The 20,526-nt window shown below is 45.9% G+C and overlaps 1 protein-coding gene across 2 annotated transcripts in view; it reads left to right on the top strand.

Annotated features, from left to right (window-relative positions):
* Window positions 1-20,526, top strand: part of Ano10 (anoctamin 10) — a 112,136-nt gene that overhangs the window by 45,539 nt on the left and 46,071 nt on the right. The gene's annotated exons all lie outside the window — the stretch shown is intronic.

Below are 20,526 nucleotides of genomic sequence, written 5' to 3'. Positions count from 1 at the left end.
AATTTGGGTGTAGAACAGGATTTTGAAGAGCCATTTGTGAGATTTATTACCTGTAGAAGAGAGGGTAAGGGAAAGACCTGAAAGCTGTCTGGGTTTACAGAGGCCATTCAGCAGGGCCATGGCAGCTCATGATGCCAGAAATGACTGAGTCCAGAGTTACTTACACATGCTTTGTAGACAGCCTTCAAACCACCTTGGTGTAGAAGAGGTCGGCTGGGGTGCTGGAAGACAGTTGACATGGGGGATGCTTTCCCAGCCGCTGGGATCCCTAATGCCACAGAAAAGGTGGACCTGGCTGTCAGGTGGTTTCTTGGTTGGTGAGTGCTGAACAAGAGCAAGGAGGGGTGACAGTCCTGAGAGACACAGAAAGCCTGACAAGGGTGTGAGTGTGGCCATCTCTGTTTCTGCCTTCCCTTCTCTGACCCTCCCTGGTCTCCAGGCTGCGGCTTTCCTGGGTTGGATGCTGCTCTTAGCTTTTGAAATTGTCTTTCTCACAGATAACAGCATGTTTTACTTTAATGTATTTATTCACGGTCTCTAAGTAAAATTTTGCTAACTCAAAAAGCCACGGTAAATTATAAAAATACATAAATTATGTTTTAAATAAAAATTTAACATATTGATGGAAAAAAGTAATTTAAAATGTTACATTTCTCTTCAAAGTCATTAGCATCTAAGTGTATTCATATGATTGAGATTTGTCACAGAACAAAGACCTTTTAGAAAATAGTCCCTGTGATAAAGTTGGGGCCCTGCTTGTCTCCTGGCCTCACGCCTCCAACCCCAGATAACTTTCATGCTTTTACTTCTTTCTGATGCTTGGATTTTTTTAAAGAGTTGAATGCACCCTCTAATCAAGTAAGAGTCAAAAATGAACCCTGCTGTGGCATCTGTGTGTTTACTGCCACCTAGTGCTGCCCTGGAGACTTGGCTCGTGACATGACTGTACAATAGATTTATTGCAAATGGACAGCAGACCTGAGCATGAGGGGAGAGCACGCCGGATGTGACCATTTTATGGGTTAAAGTTCAATATTGGAAATACCATGAACTTCAGCCCAAAGATCAAATTGATGTTCAACACTTCCCTGAGAAGCCACCTCACACCTGAGACATTGCTTCATCTCTGATGTTGTTTCTAGCAGAGGGACACATCTGTAAGTGCAGGATCACAGTCACAGTGCAGCCCCTGAAGTCAGCAGTGGCCCACACAGCCCAAATTCCTGTGTGGAATGATGTCCTGTTATCTTGTGTGCTCCTGTCAGGTTGTATCAGTACGACATGCTGAATGCTAACCATTTCCCCTCTACACTGGAGGTTTTCCTATGCTGGGAGCTTGCCTGCATTATAAGTTCTAGAGACTAGTGAATCCGTTGTCTCTATTCATGTTTAATTACTAGTTTGAAAATTTCCCCTTAAATGCAGTTTCTTGTGTGTGTGTGGGGGGGGGGGGGGGTGGTAAGTTATATGATGCACTCGCCCCCTACTGGTTAGAAACGGAACTGTGGCTCATCTGTGTGTAGTACCATGTACTACAGTGCATAGGAGAGGGGATGGGGTTTTCCTAGTTTCAGACATGAAATTGTAAGCTCACTGAAGACAGCTGTTCAGGATTTACTTTATTTATTTGTTTATTTTTGTTGTTGAATGTGTTCCCTCTCTCTAGAGTGGGGTGGGCCACAGTGACAGACTGTTGTGTGGTGTGGTTAGTGTGGAGTCTGTCACTGCGGCACGTCTTAGAGCACTCACCCTGTCCTCAGCAGGGACAAGTGTGTGGGGCGAGCAGGGCTGGCTGCTGCTTGTAATGTGAGATCCGAAGGGGACTTCTTGTGTGAGAAGTGAGCACAGAGACCTTGTGACAGAGACCTTGTGTGATCTGACTGGTGTGGCAATGCCACCCCTGTCACCATCAGTTCTTCAGCAGGTCATCACAGCAGAGATGTCCAAGTCAGGGTGTAGCTGAGGGAGCACCTCAGCTTCCGGTCTCTGATCTCTGTGCATCTCGTCTTTCAGCATCAGTGCCCCTGCCTGCACTTGCCATGGGTGTGTCTCCCCAGCCTCATGTCTTCATAGTTGATGTCACAGTTTCCTCCTCATCTTTGTTTCCTGCTGGGTTTGCTTCCATGCCCCAGTCCAACCTTCCCTGCCCCCACCCACCCCTCCTTGTTGCTGATTCTGACTCTGTCCAGGCTCTCAGCATTGGCTGGAGCCAGGTTCCTGCTGTTTCTCATCTGTGCTCTACTGAGTGTCAGTCACATGTCACATGTCACATGACTGCCTAACAAACTGCAACCACCCCCAAACAATCAACAACCCACCCCAGCTCTCTGGACCCTAGCATTTATATACCCTCTGAAAATTTCCCAGAATTCTAAGCATCACGCGCCAGGGGATGCAGCTGGCAGAATCACACCTCTGCTAGAGCCTGAGGCAAATCATAGTCAGCTGCTGCAGAGCAACCCCATATCCCCAGACCTGGGATTAAAACAAAAACATATTCTTACAAAGTTTCTGTTGTTTTTAAAGAAACCAAAATTCCAGATTCCTGACTACAGTATGCAGTTCAGCAGTTCTCACCTGGGCTCAACAGCCAGTCCCCACCAGGCTTGTTGAGCTCCCGTTGTCTCTTTTGTGCCCCACAGTAACACCTAAACTTTATTGACTGGATTTAGGGACACACACTCCTGGGTGTGTCTGTAACGGTGTTTCCAGACGTGAGGAGATCAGGAGGACCCTGCTGTAAGCAGTAGGTTTGTAATGTAATGGCATTATTGAGCAGTGGTGAAAGGTTGGAGATGAGGCCAATCTTAGTGCAAATAGGTTCCAGGGGTCATGTGATAGGATGTGCTGGTTTCTTCCTGTGTGATCCTTCTCTCTGTTTCCTGTTCACCAAGAAGTGGAGAATGGCTTCTACTTCATGTTCCTGCTGCCAGGATGTTCTGCCCAAGCACATGGAGTGAGGCAGCCTGAACCCTCTAAACCATGAGCCAAAGCGAATTCCTCCTTCCTTAAGCCCTTTACCTCAGGCATTCTGTCAGCAGCCATAAGAAAGTAATGGCACATCCACACTGTCTGCTCTTGATGCTATTCCTCCAGGATGATATTCTGACCATGTTTGTCCTCTGTGATGGGAAAGGCTCTCAGTGGGAGGGTAAAGCCTTTCCCCTTCGCCTTCTACCTGCCCTGTATCTCCTTCCACTGCAGGACACCCGGTGCCCTTTGTGCAGTTAGCAGGACAGTCACACAACTGTCTAATCGCCATTGTTTCCTCTCCAAGATGGAGCTCCCCAGGGCCTGTTCAAGGATCAAAGATCCCCAGGGGCTGACAGGTGTGTGCCAAGTCACTTTATGAATGGTTTCAAGTAATGAGACAATTCTTACTAAGAATTTGTACAAGGGCAAATGAATCACAGCCCCCCCCCATGCTCTTTGTGACAGTTATTTGAGAATGAATGTCAGAGTTGTAATTGATAAGCTTACTGACTGTACTTTTTGAAAGCATGTTAGAAAACCTCTAGGCAAAAATCTTAAAATTCTATTATTTGTAAGAATATACTATGAAATTAAAATATGTTAGGAGGGAGCTGGAGAGATGGCTCAGAGGTTAAGACCACACCACTGTTCTTGCAGAGGACCCAAGTTCAGCTCCCAGTACCCACACTGGATAGCTCTTGGACACCTCTGCTTGTTGTGATAAATTGAAGTGCCCACAGAAAGACTAGCTGCTCCATAGTTGTCAGCTGACACTGCTCTTTTTCAGAAACACAAATTCATTGTCGTGGGCTTTATTAAATTCTGATAATTTAATTGCAGTCTTGACCAGAAAGAGCCAACAGTCAACTGTACTGTTCATGGCTTCTACTTCTCAGATTGTTGTTGTTGTTTTGGTTTTTATTTGTTTTTGTTTGTTGTTGTTTGTTTTGCATATGTTGGGTTCTGGCTCTACAATTTGGGTCCTTTTGGATGGAATCATGAGCTAGATTTCCTCCCAACATCTGTGCTTTGGTTTTGAGACAGGATCATGAGATATCCCACAGGTGTGAGTCACCACACCCAACCTGTCTTCCTAGTTCTATTTATTTATTCTTGCTGGTTCTTTTTGATGTTTTCTAGTCTTACTCTAGGCTGCCCCCATCTTCAGTTTTTATGCAGTTAAAATGTGGCTCTGTGTTCTGTGCTGGCTTGAGGATATTAAAGGCAGGCAGGTTCTGCCACAGGATGCATATTTATTTTATGCTTAAAACATACCAGATATTAAGAAGATATGATCCTAGCTTTGGGAGTATCTACAGACTTGCCTAAGTGAGAAATTCCAGTGTGGTAGGAAGCCTCTTCTCTAGCCTCATTCCCAGATGGCCCTGATCTCCATGCCGGCTGGAGGATGCTGGTATCGGCTCTCCCAGCCTCTAGAAATGGTTAGGATGTAGTCTTTGGGGACAGTGTCTGCTGGCTAAGTGCTTATGAAGAGAGATTCACCACCACCGAAAAAAAAATTGTTTTTGCATGGCATTCTTGTTACTTTAATTGATATAATTTAATTAAATGAAATGAAAACTGATGAAAAGCATGTGCTAAAGCAGAAGAGCCATCGCCGCAGTGAAAACCTTTGGGTATAGTAGAGCTGTCACTGCAGTGAAAACCTTTGGGTAAAGTAGAGCTGTCACTGCAGTGAAAACCTTTGGAAGGACTCCACAAACACAAATTGCTATCTGACAGGATAAGGAAAGACAGTTAAAGTGATGGAGAGAGAAACCATAAAAATCTGGGCACACTCTACTATGGCTTCACACTGCTGCCAAGTGTCTGTCAAGGTTTTACATGTGAAACCTCGGAGTCCCAGTCACCATCTTGGGGGTTGTAATGGTTAGTGCTGATTGCCAGCCGGCTGGGATTTACAATCACCTCTGGTTTCCAGAAAGGTACAACTGAAGAAGGACCTTCCCCGAGTGTGGGTGACCCCACTGAGGGCTGGGGTCCTGAGTGTGGACTGTGTCATCGCAGGCTGGGGTCCCAGACTGAATAAAAGGAGGAAAAGGAGGCAGCCACTGAGTAACTGCATTCCCCCAGCTGCTCCTACCACCATGGCACCTCAGACTCAACAAGACACTTCCTCATGCATGTACCCCACAATGCAAAGGGGTGCACAGGTCTGTGATTCTCATCTGAGTAAACCATTTTGACTCTGAAGAATTGCTTGTTTCTTTATATCATCTGAGTGCACCTCCTGGGGACTGCTGTTTTCAGGGTTGGCCTTTAGTCCCTAGGAGAATGACAGATGTTTGCTTTGTTAACCACCCAGAGACCTCAAAACTTATGGTTAATGTACACTCTTTTTTTAAGTATGATTTTGATGACAATCTTTTTTTTTAAGATAATTTTGCATTTTTAAGGTATTATGGTAGTTAACATATTTCTTGCCCTAAAATATAGGCAAAGGAAAGCCCCTCACTTAAGAAGTGATATTTTCTCATTCACAGAAGCATGGTTTCAGAAACTACACTAAGGTGGGGTAAGAATGTAAGAACTGGGAAGCTCACAGTCCAGAGTGTCAGAGTCCTGCTCCGAAGCAGGAGGGTGGCAGATGGCTCCTCAGGGAATGATAAACTGTGGAGAGAGGGCTGTGTAGCTCCGAGGATACTCACCGGTCACTGCCTCTTCTCAGCCTGCTCTGGGTCTCTCTCTTTCTCTCTCTCTTTCTCTCTCTCTTTCTCTGCTCTCAATAACAGGAGAAATGTAGCAGCTCCCGCCGAGCTTCCCTGTTTACTATGTAAGGGTTCTAGGCTACACTTGCTGCTGCCTTATTCTGGGGAAGAATAAGAACATTTTGGATTTCAGTTTGTTTTTTCCCCTGAGGTTAGGAAACACATTTTATTCCAGAAAACTAAAAGACAGTCTTGAGGCTCCTAAGAAATCTCTGTCCTTTATAGTAGTGCTGGAACATTGAGGGGCTTTGTGTAGCCAGGGACACTTTGAAAGGAGCAGGATTAAGGGGAGGGTGGAGCCTGAGGGCTTTCTTGACCTCAATGAGGGCTTAAGTTGGGGGATAAGGAATGTGTGGGGTGGCCTCTTACAGTCTTGCTTTTCATTTTCCATGGCCATGTGAGCTCAGTGCCATGTTTCCCACTAGGAGCTTGACCTCCATCCCTGTGCGCAGCCATGGGAGGTGCAGTTGTGCATGCTGACAGCTCTCCCCATGTCTGGTTCCACAGATTCCCAGGTCTGTCTGCTTCCCTTTGCCCCATTCTTGGGAAAGAATTGGCATCTCTGCTTCTCTGGTCTTGGCACCTGCTACCCATGTGTTTCTGCAGACCTGCAGAGTGGCTGCAGTAACCAGTGTTACAGGACCGGTTTCTGCAGAGCAGGGATTTCCTGGTCAGCCTTCTGCCCTAATGCAACCAGGTGTTTTCATCAAAACCCTGGCGGGGTTCTGTTCTAGAGGAGAGAAGATTATTCTTCCCTCTTCAGGAGGGCTAGCACTTCAGAATGGCCATCTCAGGGTTCAGTGTTGAGGTTTCATCTTGATTTAAATGCTCTTTAAATGTTAAACGGTGTTGGTTGGGGTCTGGTCAGGCACTGCTTCAGCAGCCCACGATGTTCCTGTCGCTTTAACATGATGGACTTGCTTTGCTTTGCTGAGCCTCTGTCACTCTGTCCCTTCAGCAGATTGATTGCTTAGTAGCTTCAGAGGGGTTTTGGCTTCTGTTGTGGACCCCAGGGTGCCACGATGCAGACAGGACCAGCCCAGAAGTTAGTAGAGTGACAGTGTGTGTGAAATGCTGCTGCCGGTATCTGTACCTGGCTAATAAAACACTTTCCTAGGACCGAGTATTCAGAGTTATTAAAACATACTACAGCTTTCTAATGTTGTTAAGTGCCAAGAGGGGCAAAGGGTCTGAATTTTTCATTTTACATATATTGGGTAAAAGAAAAAAAATGAATGTTTCAACTAAAGGTGCATGCATATGTGTGTGCCTTTATGTGTGTGTGTGTGTGTGTGTGTGTATGCCTTTATGTGTGTGTTAGACATGTGTACTTGGACGTGTGCGTGTGTGCATGTGTGTGTGTGTGCATGTGTGTGTGTGTGTGTGTGTGTGTGTGTGTGTTGATAGTTGAGCTCGAGCTGAGCCTGAAAGTCAAGACTGCCTTCTGACAGATTGAGCACAGGTGGATGATGAGCTGCAAAAGACAAAGACACTGCTGTCCCTAAGCCATGGGCACTCATGCCTGGGTGACCACACCGGCTTCTGTTGCTCTTTCCATATCAAAGCCTCACGCAGAAGCTAATTGGCACCATCTGTGCTGATAATGAAGTCCATGATGTGGCTACTGGTGCGAGGAACTTGCTGAAGGAGTTCACAGTCAGGGTGAGATGGGAGCAGGGAGAGTAGCTCTGTGGATGTTCAGTGCTAGCCAGCCGTAGGAAGGGAACAGAAAGAAAGAGCAGCCAGGTGCCGCCCCACATTGAATGCTCGGTAGGATATGTAGGACCCGTCTTCAACTTTCTTGTATTACACACATCTTAGTCTAGGTTTTTAGAGAACTGTGCTCCTCAAGGAGAATCTGTGTGAGAGTGCAGGCACATGCACGACATAGCACGTGTGCGGCTGTCAGATAGTCACAGGTGACACTGCTCACCCTCCACCTCGTTTGAGACACCCTTGTTTGCTGCTGTGTACCCCTGGTTGGCTGATCCATTCACTAGGTGACCTGTGTCTGCTGGTAGGATTCTGGGATTACAGGTGTGTGCTTTCACATCTGTCTTTAGGAGTGCTGTGGGGATTTAAACTCACATCCACACACTTGCACAACCGATGTTTTAACCCACCGAGCCAGGCTCCAGCCTCTGTATTTTCACATGGTTACCAGTAGGAAGCTTCATTTCATGTTTCGTGGTATCTGTCTTTCGATACCATTTCATTTTGATGTTAGTCAAAAGCATACAGACACTGGAGAGGTGTTTCTGACAGGAGTGTACTTTCCTTTAATTCATGTTGTCATCTGTGAAGAGTAATGCAGTCACATGACTCAGAATTCAGAAGGCTCAAGGTCTTCCAGTAGTGGAGCAGCCACGGAGTTCCTGCTGCACCCTGTCGGGCCCGTATGCCTGGTTCCGTCAGTGCTTTTGTGGGTGGAGTGCAGATAGCTGGCAAGCTCAGTTGATCACAGTGACTGGAGAGCAGGCTGCAGTGAATTTGCTTCATCTTTATTTGTCTAGTACAGACGAGGATTTAACTGGCAGTTTTAGGAGTGTTTTATGTAGAGGATTGCATATGTCAGCTGACCTGATGCTAGTAAGCTTTACAATGTGCAGCCTGTGGCATTGCACAAAGCAGGTTTGACCTTTTCTAAGAAATTCTCGTACCATGAATGATTGACAGGCTGAGGAAGATGACTCGCATACCTGCTGTCTCCAGTCGGGGCCAGTGGCACCAGCAGTTTGACAAGATCGGAAAACTGAAAACTGCGTATGGACAACAACAGACATTCTGCCTTGCTTTCTTACGAACAATAAACGTTCTGCCTTGCTTTCTTACAGATAACACACATTCTGCCTTGCTTTCACTGCCTTAGGATTGGGCTGAGGCCAAAGCAAGGAATCAGTCTACTTGTGGATTTATTAGGTTAAAAAATAAGAACAGACCCTTTAGAACTGTCCTAAGACCAGCAGCTTTGGGCAGAGAATCACATTGAGTTTTGTTTTGTTTTTTGTTTTTTGTTTTTTGTTTTTTTTTTTTTTTCCTCCAGTACAACTCAGCAAAGGTGTTGCATTGAGCTTTTGAAACTTTTAAAAATAAACTTCAAAATTAAGTCAATAGGCAGTGGAGCTCCACTCTGACCTGCAGGCAGACTCCTCTAAAGTAGTTCCTGGTGATGATTCTTTGATCTGCCTGCCTTGTTTTTCCAGCTTTTAGCCTCACCCACACTCCTTTCCCTGCTGGACTTTCCTCCCTCCTTGCCCAAGCTCCCTTCTTTATTTCCTTTGATAACTGAGATATTCTTTTCTTATATGAACCAGCCAGCTGCAGTGTGACAGTCCCTGTCATGGCCCTCTGTCTGGCTCTGTTCTTCTCAGGCATTTTGATGATGACTTGGCCTGGGAATGAGCAAAGCCATATTGAGCCGCTTTGGGTTCTGATCCTACCTTGCCGCAGGCCATATAGGCAGAGTGCAGAGAGTGCATATCCAGTGGAATGGAGGCGCACTGGACACAGAGTGTAGAGTGTAGAGTATGCTTCACCAAGAGACAAGATGAGCTCATAGGAGCTCCACTGTGCCCAGCTCTCCCACTGGCTCAGAGATTGCTCAGGAATAGGTCTTTCCTTCCATCTACCCCGTCTCCTGGTGCATATCACCTGTCTTCTCACACTGAATGTAAGCTCAGTTCTATACTCAGTGAGGATGGTAAGGCAGTGATGGTTCCTGAGTTTTCTAAGGTTCCTGAGTTTTCTAACTCCTTGGTAGAATTTGAGGCTTAAGTGCTGGTGTTAGAGTGAGAGCAAGTGTAGGCAGCTGAGTCCTTTCCCTCTGGGGTCTGTGGATCTGTGCTGTAACTGGGCGCAGCTCTGACACTCTGACCTTGCCTGGTCATGATGCCATTTCTGTCCTTGTTGCCAAGGCCCAGGTGTCTTGGGGCTGGCAGATAAATTGACAGGGTACGGACAGGGCCACATCCATGGCGACTCTTGGGAACATTTCTGTTTACTGGGTGAAACATCACCAGACTTGGACAGCTGTCGACTCCTTCGTTATGCTTTAATTACCATGGAAACGACAGAATTGTGAGATCACACGTTATATTTTTATTTTTGAGACCTGCTATATATATTTATACAAATTAGAAAGCAGAAATATCATACAGTAACTTTCATTTCTTATTTTAAAATATTAATGTAAGAAGAAGCCTTTAGCATGCACATCAAAAGATAAGTGTATCTGAGCCATGAAAGGCCTGTCTCACCTTCATTCTCATTAAACAACACTTTAAGCTATGCTAACCTATAAACTAACATTAAGATGATGTGGATCTTGCTGTATTCTTAGAATAAAATAAACCAAGGCATGGAATTTAAAGAAGGTTAAGACCAGGCCTGGCAGCTTGCACACTATTGCTGAGCCCAGGAGACAGGAGGCTGAGACTGAGGATTGTGAGATCAAGGTTAGCTCAGCTAGATAGCTCCAGGTCAGCCCGGGCTGCATAGTGAGTTCCTGTCCCAAAGGAGAAAAAAAAAGTAAGTTGAAAGTGTTTGATCAATGTAGGGATTTAGTTTGCTGTAGATGTTGGTTCTTGGGAATCTGTCATCTTGTTTTTGGAGTATGGTGGGTGTAGTCAAAAGTTAGAATGCCTATATTATGACTACAGATGTGTGTGTGTGTGTGGGTGGGTGGGTACTCGCGCATGTGCGTATGTTTGTGTGGGGGAGGGACAGAGACAGAGCCAGAGCCAGAGACAGAGATTGAGAGATTGCATGTATTTGTGTGTCTTTTCTCCCAGAGCTGGTAGTCAGCCACACTGCATATACAGGTCTCAGTTCCACGTGGTTCCAAGCACTCAGTCTCCAGGAGGCTGAGCCCCATGGTTTCCCAGTGGCTCCTCACTGGGGATGATTTATTGGGGTACTGTTACTCCTACAACAGTTGATGTCAGATCTGAGTTCCCATTTAAATGTAGGCCCAGGGCAGTTCCTGCTGGATTTGGGCACTTATCGCCATTCTCTATGACACCAATGTAAAAGGCCACCATGTTTCTTTTAATTGTGCACAGGGCAGCAGTTGGGGCCGTCTCATCAGCCCTCCACCATGGGTCTGGTGTTTGGTTTCTAGATTTTGTTTTTAGAGGCTGTCCTAGGAGTTAATATGGTTGACTCCATTATCACACTACAATCCAGAGATCTGGGACAATATTTTCATGTCTGGAAAAATGCATTTATTTTGGTGGTTTTGAGCAATTTTGATTTCAACATAACATATTCACTGATGAACTAAGAAAAGTGCTGTTTAATTTATGATATTTTTACTATTATATGAATTATTCTGTTTTATAACTAGATTTCCTCAAAATCTGTTCTGGTTAGTGTCATAGTAACTCTTGCTATATCATCCACGGTGCACATGCCAGACATGGTGCAGTAATTTAAATTGATAAAGGAAATTCTGAAATTGAATTTTTATAAATATACAGCCATTGACAAATGTAAAAACCTTCCCACAAAATTCTTCACACAGACGGGTCCATAAGTCTGTGATTTAAATCCTATATCCATGTGCTTCAAGCCATTGAAGAGCTGTATTGAGTGTGTAAATACAGGAATGTACACTTGTGTGCGTTGTACTTGTGTTGGTGCCTGTGTAGTCACTCTATGTGGATGTAGGCATTTGTATGTTTCTCTTAGAAATATATTATTCATATTGTTGAAGTAAAATATCAGAATTTATTTTAGATCCTAAAAGAACATAAGGATTTCTATTACTACTTAAAATGAGGCTCAGAGAAGAATGTAGTTGCTGTATTTTGTAATGCCGATGGGGTAATCTAAATAAATATTCAAATTGTTTTAAACTGAAGTATACCATGTGTAGATAGGTAAGTAGGTAGATAGATAAATACTACTACATACATGACACACATCCATGTATATATACATACATGCTTACATATGTTGTGGATATTGAATTGATGAAGTTTTAAGAAGTGGCCACATTTATCTGACAGACATTTTCCAAAGCCTCTGTGTGTCTTTGCTTTGTTACCACCAACAATGGTAACTTGTGTCCCAAGCTCTGACTTTCTTTGGGGTTTTTTAAGTTTTGTGGCACTGTAGGACACAGTGTCCTTTTTGTCATTTTTCAGTTAGCCCTTGCTGGAATTATTTCCCCATCAAGATGCTCCGAGTAGATTTTCTTCTGGCTGGTTAGTTCATTACCTTGCTCTCTGCTCTGTGGTGAGTACCGTTCATGGCCGGCAGCAAATGGCAGGAATTCACAGAGGTATTGTCTCCCCAGATACCCAGGATTTCTTCATCAAAAACAGCAAAAATGTCCCTGTAGCTAAAGTCACACTCCGTGGTGTAAAGCTGGGACTGCCAGAGATCAGGAACAGGAAGAAGATGTCAACTCAAGGTTGAGTGGGTTCTGGAAGACTAGCTGAGGTGTTCAGTCAAGGACACAGAACAGAACACACAGTTTTTAAAGAAGTGGATCGCCAAATGGCAGACAGCACGCATCCTCTTCTGTAGACAAGACCCTAAGCAGTTCAGTAAGAAGCAGTTGGAATGAGGCAGCATGTCAGAAAGGTTGCAGACTCTGGGAACAGCTTGGAAAAGGGAATTATGGTTTTTCTGTGGCATCTGTCAACGCACCATGAGTGAAATGAAGAACAGAGTTCCAGGGATGGAGAGATGGCTCAGTGTTTTAAAGTCTTGGCCACTTTCCCAGAGGACACAGGTTCAATTCCTAGCACCCATATGGAGGCTGACAACTACCTGTTACTCCAGTTTCAAAGGAACTGTCTGGTTTCTTGCTACTAGTTCTGGAGTTACAGATATTCCCTCACATAAGGATGACCAAAATAGCTTTGTTTGTCTGACCACATCGACATCTAAGGCAGTGATTCTCAACCTGTAAGTAGAGACCCGTGTGCCGTGCGTGCGTGCGTGCGTGCGTGCGTGCGCATGCGTGCGTGCGTGCGTGCGTGCGTGTGTGTGTGTGTGTGTGTGTGTGTGTGTGTGTTTGCGTATCAGATATTTAGATTACATTCATAACAGCAAAATTACAGTTATAAAGTAGTGACAAAATAATTTTATGATTGGGGTCACCATAAAAGGAGGAACTGTATTAAAGGGTTGAAGCATTAGGAAGGTAGAGAACCACTGCCCTAAGGGAATCTGTTTTATGAGTTTAGCAGATATTCTCGACTGAGGAGAAGTAATTGTCCAGTTGTGGGTTCGTAATCCAATTGCCATGTGCCCTGTGGCTGTCATTACTAAGCCTGATGGAGGGGCTGAAGGGAAGCAGAGCCACATATGCCATAAACAAGGCTGTTAGTTCTGTAGAAGCTGCACTCTTTGTCAGCTTGACAGATTCTTTAACGATGAGATAAGAGCAGACCCTTTTGCCCTGACCCCACAGTATGCATCTGCTCTCTTGTGTTTGAAATTAATATCTTAATATTAGTTCCGTGTTCAATATTAAATGGTGCTCTTTTTCTGAGATACCCATGGAGTGTGGAGCATCTTTGCCGCAGGTGTAGTCTGCAGACTGGTTCAAAAGTACATCAAGTGTTTGTTTTCAGCACTCTGAGGTAAGCATCTTAAAGCTTTGGGAGTCTGACGCTGCCGTGCTGTAAACACACGGGCCTGTGGGCTCCTGTTACTGGCCAGTTTGGGTGGCAGTCAGCTGGTGTGGTGAGTGACACACTGCTGCCCAGGGGCTTAACCAACAGAAAGTCATCCACCTGCCATTCCAGGGACTCCAGGATGAAGGTGCCAGTACAGCAGGTCTTAGTCCCACACTGAGTGCAGGAGTTTCAAGATGCCTGTTCACTAGGATATGGATCCTGAATCAGGAACATACTGCTGGGAATATATGTTGCCTTAGTTACCGTCTGGCCCTGTCTTCATACACAGTCACCCTGAGAGCTGGGGCTTCAAAAAAGAACCAAAGAGGTGGGCGGCCCATTCAGTCTGTAGCTCTGTAGGACCACGGTGGCCTGAACATTTTTAAATGTGTCCTTCATTACACCATCTAAAGAATGCCACTGCACAGTCAGTCTGAACGACCGTTGAGGCAGGAAGCTGCCGAGTTTCAAGCTTGAGTATCAATCGATCACACTTATGTGATCTTAGCATTGAGCAGAATTGTTCTGTGTGGAATGGTTGATCTTTAGAAGAAAAGATTTTTTTTTAAAAACTGGATTTGACACTAGAAAACCTGATGAGGTGGATGATTCCTTCGGAGGCCTGGACATAAACTTGGTGTGATTACGGTGGGTAGCTGTGCACAGCTGTGTCTGTGTGCTCTGGCCTGCTGTCCCTTCACAGACTCCACCACCTCGGAGGAGGGAGGGGTAGGCAGCGCTTTCCTGCCCCTGCCTCCATGTAGGTTTTACTGCTATGCACTTTGAAAGCACACACATGCTTGAAGTTCTCCCATCTCTTTGGTGAGTGTTTCTTTCTCACCTGCCACTACTGCTTCTGGGTCAACTGCTCTTAGGTCCTTCCTTTGAGGCCTTTGCCTTACGTCTGCCTCTTGCTTTCTTGGAGCATGCAGACCTTGCATGGCCACCAGCATGCTTTTTATTCCCTGTCTAGATGACTTTGGTTGTGTTTTCTGTGGCTGGAAATTCCTACCTAATTTTTGCTTATCAGAGGACCTCCTTGAGGACCCCCTTCTCTACCCTTCAAGATTTAGTCCAGACATGGCCTTTCCCATTTTTCCTGCCTTCCTCCAAATTATGATGAGGTGCCACATGTGTTAGCAGTACCCTGCTCTGACAGTTTCTCAGAGTGGGAAATATGATGTGCTCAGTGTGGGCATCACTGTGGGTCTGGGTCATGTGGAGACAAATAGTCAGGCTGTAGAGAGAACAGAGCATCCATGTCCTCTGAGAATCAGTTGTGTCTATGGCCACACCTCTTGGAATAGACCCAGCCTTGTCTGAACTTGGAAGCTAAGCAGGGGCAGACCTGGTTCATACTTGGATGAGAGAATAAGACATGAGGAGGCATGAGGTATACATTGAGGGAGATAGATATTTGGTTCTATAAGGTAAAGTGATTTTCAGGCAGATATGGGTGTCAGATGTTAGACCAACATCAGTTCCATAAGGGGGAGCTGATAAAACTCCATTGTATAGCTGAGCAGGACTCCATTAAAGACACTTGGTGATGTTTCACACCGCCGAGTCAGTGAATGCACACTGATGTATGATCTCTGTTTACTTTTCTCCGTAGCTGGGGAGCTGCAGTAAGACAGCAGGATGTGTGAGTGGCTTGTGCTGGAGGCATGGTGGCACCTGTCATTTTGTGTGTGTTGCTCTCCATTACTGTGTTGGACTAACTCTGTTTTAACTGTCTCTTTCACATGACTTAAAGCAGTAATCCCCCAAAACGAAATCTGTCAAGATTTCATGAAGCTTTGCACACTGCTTATACAAATTCGCCAGTGTCACAATAATCAAATAGTACTATCTTCTTATTAGTCTTCCAACTAAACTACATGGGATAGTTGTTGGTTTTGCCTTGAGATCGGTGTGATTGTGCTGACCCTAAATACAATTGCTCCTACTATAAGAAAGATAACTTCTCTGTATCTCTGTCCACCTACAATGCAGAATAAACAAACTCTGGCCAATTGCCACCTTAGTAAAAGGACTATTATTGGCAGGGTTTTTTATATGAATCTGATGGGTTTTAATTAAGCATTCACTGAACCACATACATTTTTTTTTCTCTCTCCCTCCCTGTTTTCAGCAGCACAGCAAGGACTGGGGGAAAGACATCTCCGCCATACAAGTCAGTGCAGCAGTCTTACAGACTGAGTTCAAGTTGAGTTCTTTATTATAATAATTATAGACTCACACATGATTGTAATTATATGTGTGAAATTTCATGGACTGCTTACCCAGTTTCCTCCAATGGCAATGTTTACAGAACATTGTCAGACAGCCATAGAATCCACTGATCTTGTACTCTGCATTCGTGCGTGCGTGCGTGTGTGTGTGTGTGTGTGTCTGTAAGTCTCTGTGTGTGTTTATGCATGTGTCTGTGGGTGTGAGTCTGTGTTGTACATGTATGTGTATTGTTCTCTGCAGTGTCATTGCATGTATGGGTCTACATGCCCATAGCAACAGTGGAGATACAGTACTGTTCCATTGCCGCAGGGTCCCACTTGTAACTCTGTCCCCAGTCTCTTTGTCAGGTGACAGATATAGCCTCCATGACCCTTTGGGAATCAGGGCCAGTTCAGGTTGTATATCTGAAAATCAAGGTGTTTGTTAGTTATCTCTTCATCAATGTGGTGAAGTGCCCAACAGCCCAACTGAGAAAGATGTGCTTGTGGTCTGAGGTTTCAGCTAGCTGTGCTGCTCTCTCAGACTGAGGCCAGGCAGAACATGAGGAGGGCACGTGCCTGTGGTGGAAGAAACTTCATCCCACAAGTGGCCATAGATCAGGGAGATGGGACTGAGGGACTAAGGTAAGACACACTCTTCAGAGTGCAGCCCCACATATCCTCTAGCGAGATCCCGATGACTAATGGTCCATTTGGTTATGAATTTAATCTCAGTGTCATCCAGAGTGAAGCTGACCCTCATGATTGTTCTCTCTGCAGATCCCAGCTCTGAAAACTCCCACCTGGTGACTAACAGTAGTTATATTTCTATCACAGTGGCCAAACACCTTACTTAGGTGACTTGTGGAGGAAGGGTTTATTCTGGTTCATGGTTTAAGGCATACAGTGATTCATGGCTCAGAGGCATGGCAGCCTGGGCAGCCTGGGCAGCCTGGGCAGCCTGGGCAGCCCGGAGCCAAACGGTCCTAGGCGGTGGAAGCACATGGAGCCAGTCCCTCACATCTTGGTGGATCAGGAAGCAGGACCAGGCTATAGCCCACCCCACCCCGCCCAAAGACCTATCTCAGGGGACTTCCCAAAGGCTCCACAGCCCTCCCAAACAGCAGGAGTGTGCAGGGGACATCCCACATTTGGACAGTAACAGAAACCAAACCTTCCGCCTCAGAGGAGCCTCAGGGGGAACCACTCAGATCTGACCCACAGCAGGGAGTCAAGGTGTGATTCCTAGAATCAAGACTTTCTGACTGCCAGTCTGGTCTCCATATCCAAATATTTTGTCTTTTAAAACTGCTATGAAAATGAAACCTTTAGGGTGAGCGTCATTCATGCAGCACTGCCCCCTAAAGAGTCTTCTAGGCACTACACTAATTCATTGCTAAATTTAAACATTCACCCACTGCAGGATGGGGGTTGCTTTGAGGCCCAGCTACTCCAGGTAAAGCTGCTGTGAGCATTTCTGTACAGGTTTCCATGTAAACGTAAATTTTCATCTCCCTTGTGCTCACGACCAAGAGTAGCACTGCGTGCGATTGGTCTACGTGAAGCTGTCGAGCAGCTGTCCAGGGCATCGTCACTAGGCGAGGACTGCGCATGCGTGCTGTTGAAGCGTTGTACTGCGTGCTATTGGTCTATGTGAAGCTGTCAAGCAGTTTTCCAAGGCATTGTCGCTAGGCGAGGACTGCGCATGTGTGCTGTTGTCAGGTCCACATGTCAAGCCAGCCCCTCCACTGTGGTTCTAACCTTTGTTTTCCCAGTGTCTGGGGATGTTGGCATCTTTTCAGGTGTTTGTTATTAGAAGGCTCTTGAGTAGAATGCTATCTTTCCTGCCTTCTCTGACAGGATTTCTTTACCTGTGTGTGAAGAGCTGTGACTCTCTGGGTCTTTGCAGGGTGGGTAGTCTGTCAGATGTAGACACAAGCTGCAGAAGGTGTGAGTTTTGCTGAAATCCTCTTCATGGCTTGTTCGTGTTTGATTGTTTTTTGAAACACCAGGAGAATTAACTTTGATAAAATTGAAGCACCATCGCCTTGTAGCTGTTTGTTGTTGTTTGGTTTTATATTTTTTCATACTTGCTTGGTTGCTCTCCCTCTGACTCACTCTTCAGAACTAGGGATGGTTTCTTGGTTGTAAAAAGTATTAATGATTATTCAAGTTACAATTAATCTCTAGGTTCTTCAGTAAGTGCTTTGCCTTCCCTTCCTTTCACAAATCTATAGAGCCCGTGCTCCGCCTCTCCACATGACTCCAGAGTGGTTTTGGTAATGTTTTTTCTCATTAGCATTTGTGTAGCAACTTGAATCTCCATATCCAGAACCACATGTGGGTGGAATTATATTTTGTCACAGTTATCAGTGGCAACATGTTTCCTAGAGACCATACAGGATTTCTCTGACACTGTATTTGTGCTCTCTGGTTCCAACAAGCCTGTGTGCATCTGTCAGTGTGTCAGGGCTGTCCGTGTGTTGGTGCCTCCTAAGCTCCCATGCTGTGAGAGGACACCCCTTCCACGCTATGTTCCTCTGGGATGGACAGGGTCAGCCTTAGTAGTGAAGCATCCTGGCTGGGGAAGAAGCTGGAGAGTGGGGGCCTATAGCTCTAGGACACGGGAGAGGGAGGAGGCCAGGCAGCTCAGAGCTCTGTCCCCAAGTTGATTCCCTTCCCCTAAAGAAGGAATTGAGAAGAATAAGTCCCAGCCTGCCTCCCTTCAAGAGCATTGTAGAAACATTTCCATGTATCCTTTGCTCTGTGTGGAGGAGAAGGCCATACTGGTGATTTCCTGCTGCATGCATGCATCTCACATCCTCCCTCAGGTGAGAAGGAAATGACACCAAGTCCACTCACATAGGGCATCCTGAAGCACACTGTTCTCCCATGAAAATGAAGTGGCCATGGAATCCTCCATAAGTGGGAGTCAGAGCTCGCTCAGCTCACTCAGTACCAACACCTGTGTGGTGCCCGACGACTCTCTCGGCAACGGTAACCTGATGGTGAAGAGAAATGCTTCTGCACTCTTGGTGCACATCTTGTGGGGGGGGGGGCGGGGACACACCACAGTGAGCTGCATAGAAATGCATAAATCAGTCACACACGAGGGAAAGAAATCAAGTGAGCACTTGCGATGGGAAGTGTCACAGGAATAGCAAGACAGTGCCAGGAAAGCCCTGACAAGAGGCTTCCCGGAGATGGGCATCCCAGAGCTAAGCATCCGCGAGATGAGCACTGAGTGAGAGTCAGGAGTTAGAATAGCACAGGAAGGGGCAGTGCAGCCAGCCTTGAGCAGGCCAGGCCTGGTATGCGCTGGGAAGCTGTGCATTTTGAGGGGAGAGGTGAGGGAGAAGATTCCAGGGGCTTTCAGAGTAGGAGCTCAAATAGTGTGTTTTCAGGTTATGGCTTTGATATCTCTCTCTCTCTCTCTCTCTCTCTCTCTCTCTCTCTCTCTCTCTCTCTCTCTGTGTGTGTGTGTGTGTGTGTGTGTATGTCTGGCTCATTTTGTGAGTGGAGTCACTCTGATGGCACAGAAGACTGGAGGAAGGGAGAATGGTTATTGCTGAGGTGACATGACCCATTGTCTAAGGCAGGCGGGTCTGGATAATGCTGGAGCATGCTGAACCAATTCTGAAAGTTGGAGGTTATAGGGCATCACACACATTAAACTGCTCGTGGACAGCTTTCATGAGCACTGGGCCTCAAATACATTCATTACCAATATTTGAAAAAGTCTTTTTTTTTCCCCATGTTTTTCCTTGATTACTGACATCTTAAATCTCTTTAACACTTCTGGCTATTCTGAGAAGGAAGGAGCGTCTGCTCTATACTGAAATGTGACGCTCATTTGTTCCACAAGACTCTGGTCTGTTCTGAGCTCTCACCGTGTCATAGCCCTAGAGGAAGGAGAGAGTCCAGCCTGGGGATGGAGAGGTGCTTTACTGTTGCTGCAGAGGCCCAAGTGGGTTTGTGATACCCACATCTGGTGGCTCTGGATTCCAAGGGCACCTGTGCTCATATGCACATACCCACACAGATGTGCACGTAATTAAAAATAGTAAATAAGTAATCCCGAAGTCCAGCCTCAGCTCTCAGGACCATATTATTTAGTTGCATGTCAACAGCTTACAAACTGTAGTGCCATGCAAGGCTCAAGCAAACCACAGTAGCTGATGCTTCCTGGTTTCCCTGTCTCTTAAGTGTGTTTGTCATCATCTGGGATACCTGTCACAAAGTGAGTGTTTCAGCTTTGTGACCTGAAGGGGGACTCACTGAAAAGAGAGAGGAAAGGCAGTATGCTGTCTTGATGAGGAGAATGCCAACTGATACTGTGCATGCCGCCAAGCTCGAAGAATGGGCTTTGGTGCAGTGCAACCTTGGCTCACAAGCACCTCAGCAAATCTCTGGGGACAATGACATCTTCGTGCTCAGTCATGTCGTACACGAAGCATTGTTGGGGGCATCTGGTCCAAAGTAGTTCTTACACCAAACAGAAATGTTCAGAAATCCAATACATTTTGCTTCAAAACTGACTTTCCCTTGGACAAGTGCTGTGAGGGAAACCCCGGGGGCCGGGTTATGCTTTGCAGGAATCTCCATGAGCCCTGCTGTCTATTACTCCAGAGCGTGCTTTTGTTATGTCTTCTGTCTTCACTTTGCTAGAGCAAATGAGAGCAATGCTTGAGGCGCTCAGAGGAGCGTCATGGAGATTTTTATCATCAGGGCTACTCATTGCCCAAGCATGAGGACCAGGGTTCAGGTCACCAAAACATGTGTAAAAAGATGGGGTGCGTGGTGGTCCACCTGTGATTGCAGGACATGGGAGGCAGAGACAAGAACTCCCCACAGCAAGCTGGCTAGTTGAAAGAACTAGTTCTGGGTTCAGTGGATACTCTGCCTCAGTATATAAGCTACAGAGTAAGGATGACATCTGATACCCACTTTAGGCCTCTGCACATGCGCGCGCGCACACAC

Source organism: Arvicanthis niloticus, chromosome 21 (assembly GCF_011762505.2).
Source record: "Arvicanthis niloticus isolate mArvNil1 chromosome 21, mArvNil1.pat.X, whole genome shotgun sequence".
Taxonomy (NCBI): Eukaryota; Metazoa; Chordata; class Mammalia; order Rodentia; family Muridae; genus Arvicanthis; species Arvicanthis niloticus.
This window is presented reverse-complemented; position numbering and strand designations above follow the sequence as displayed.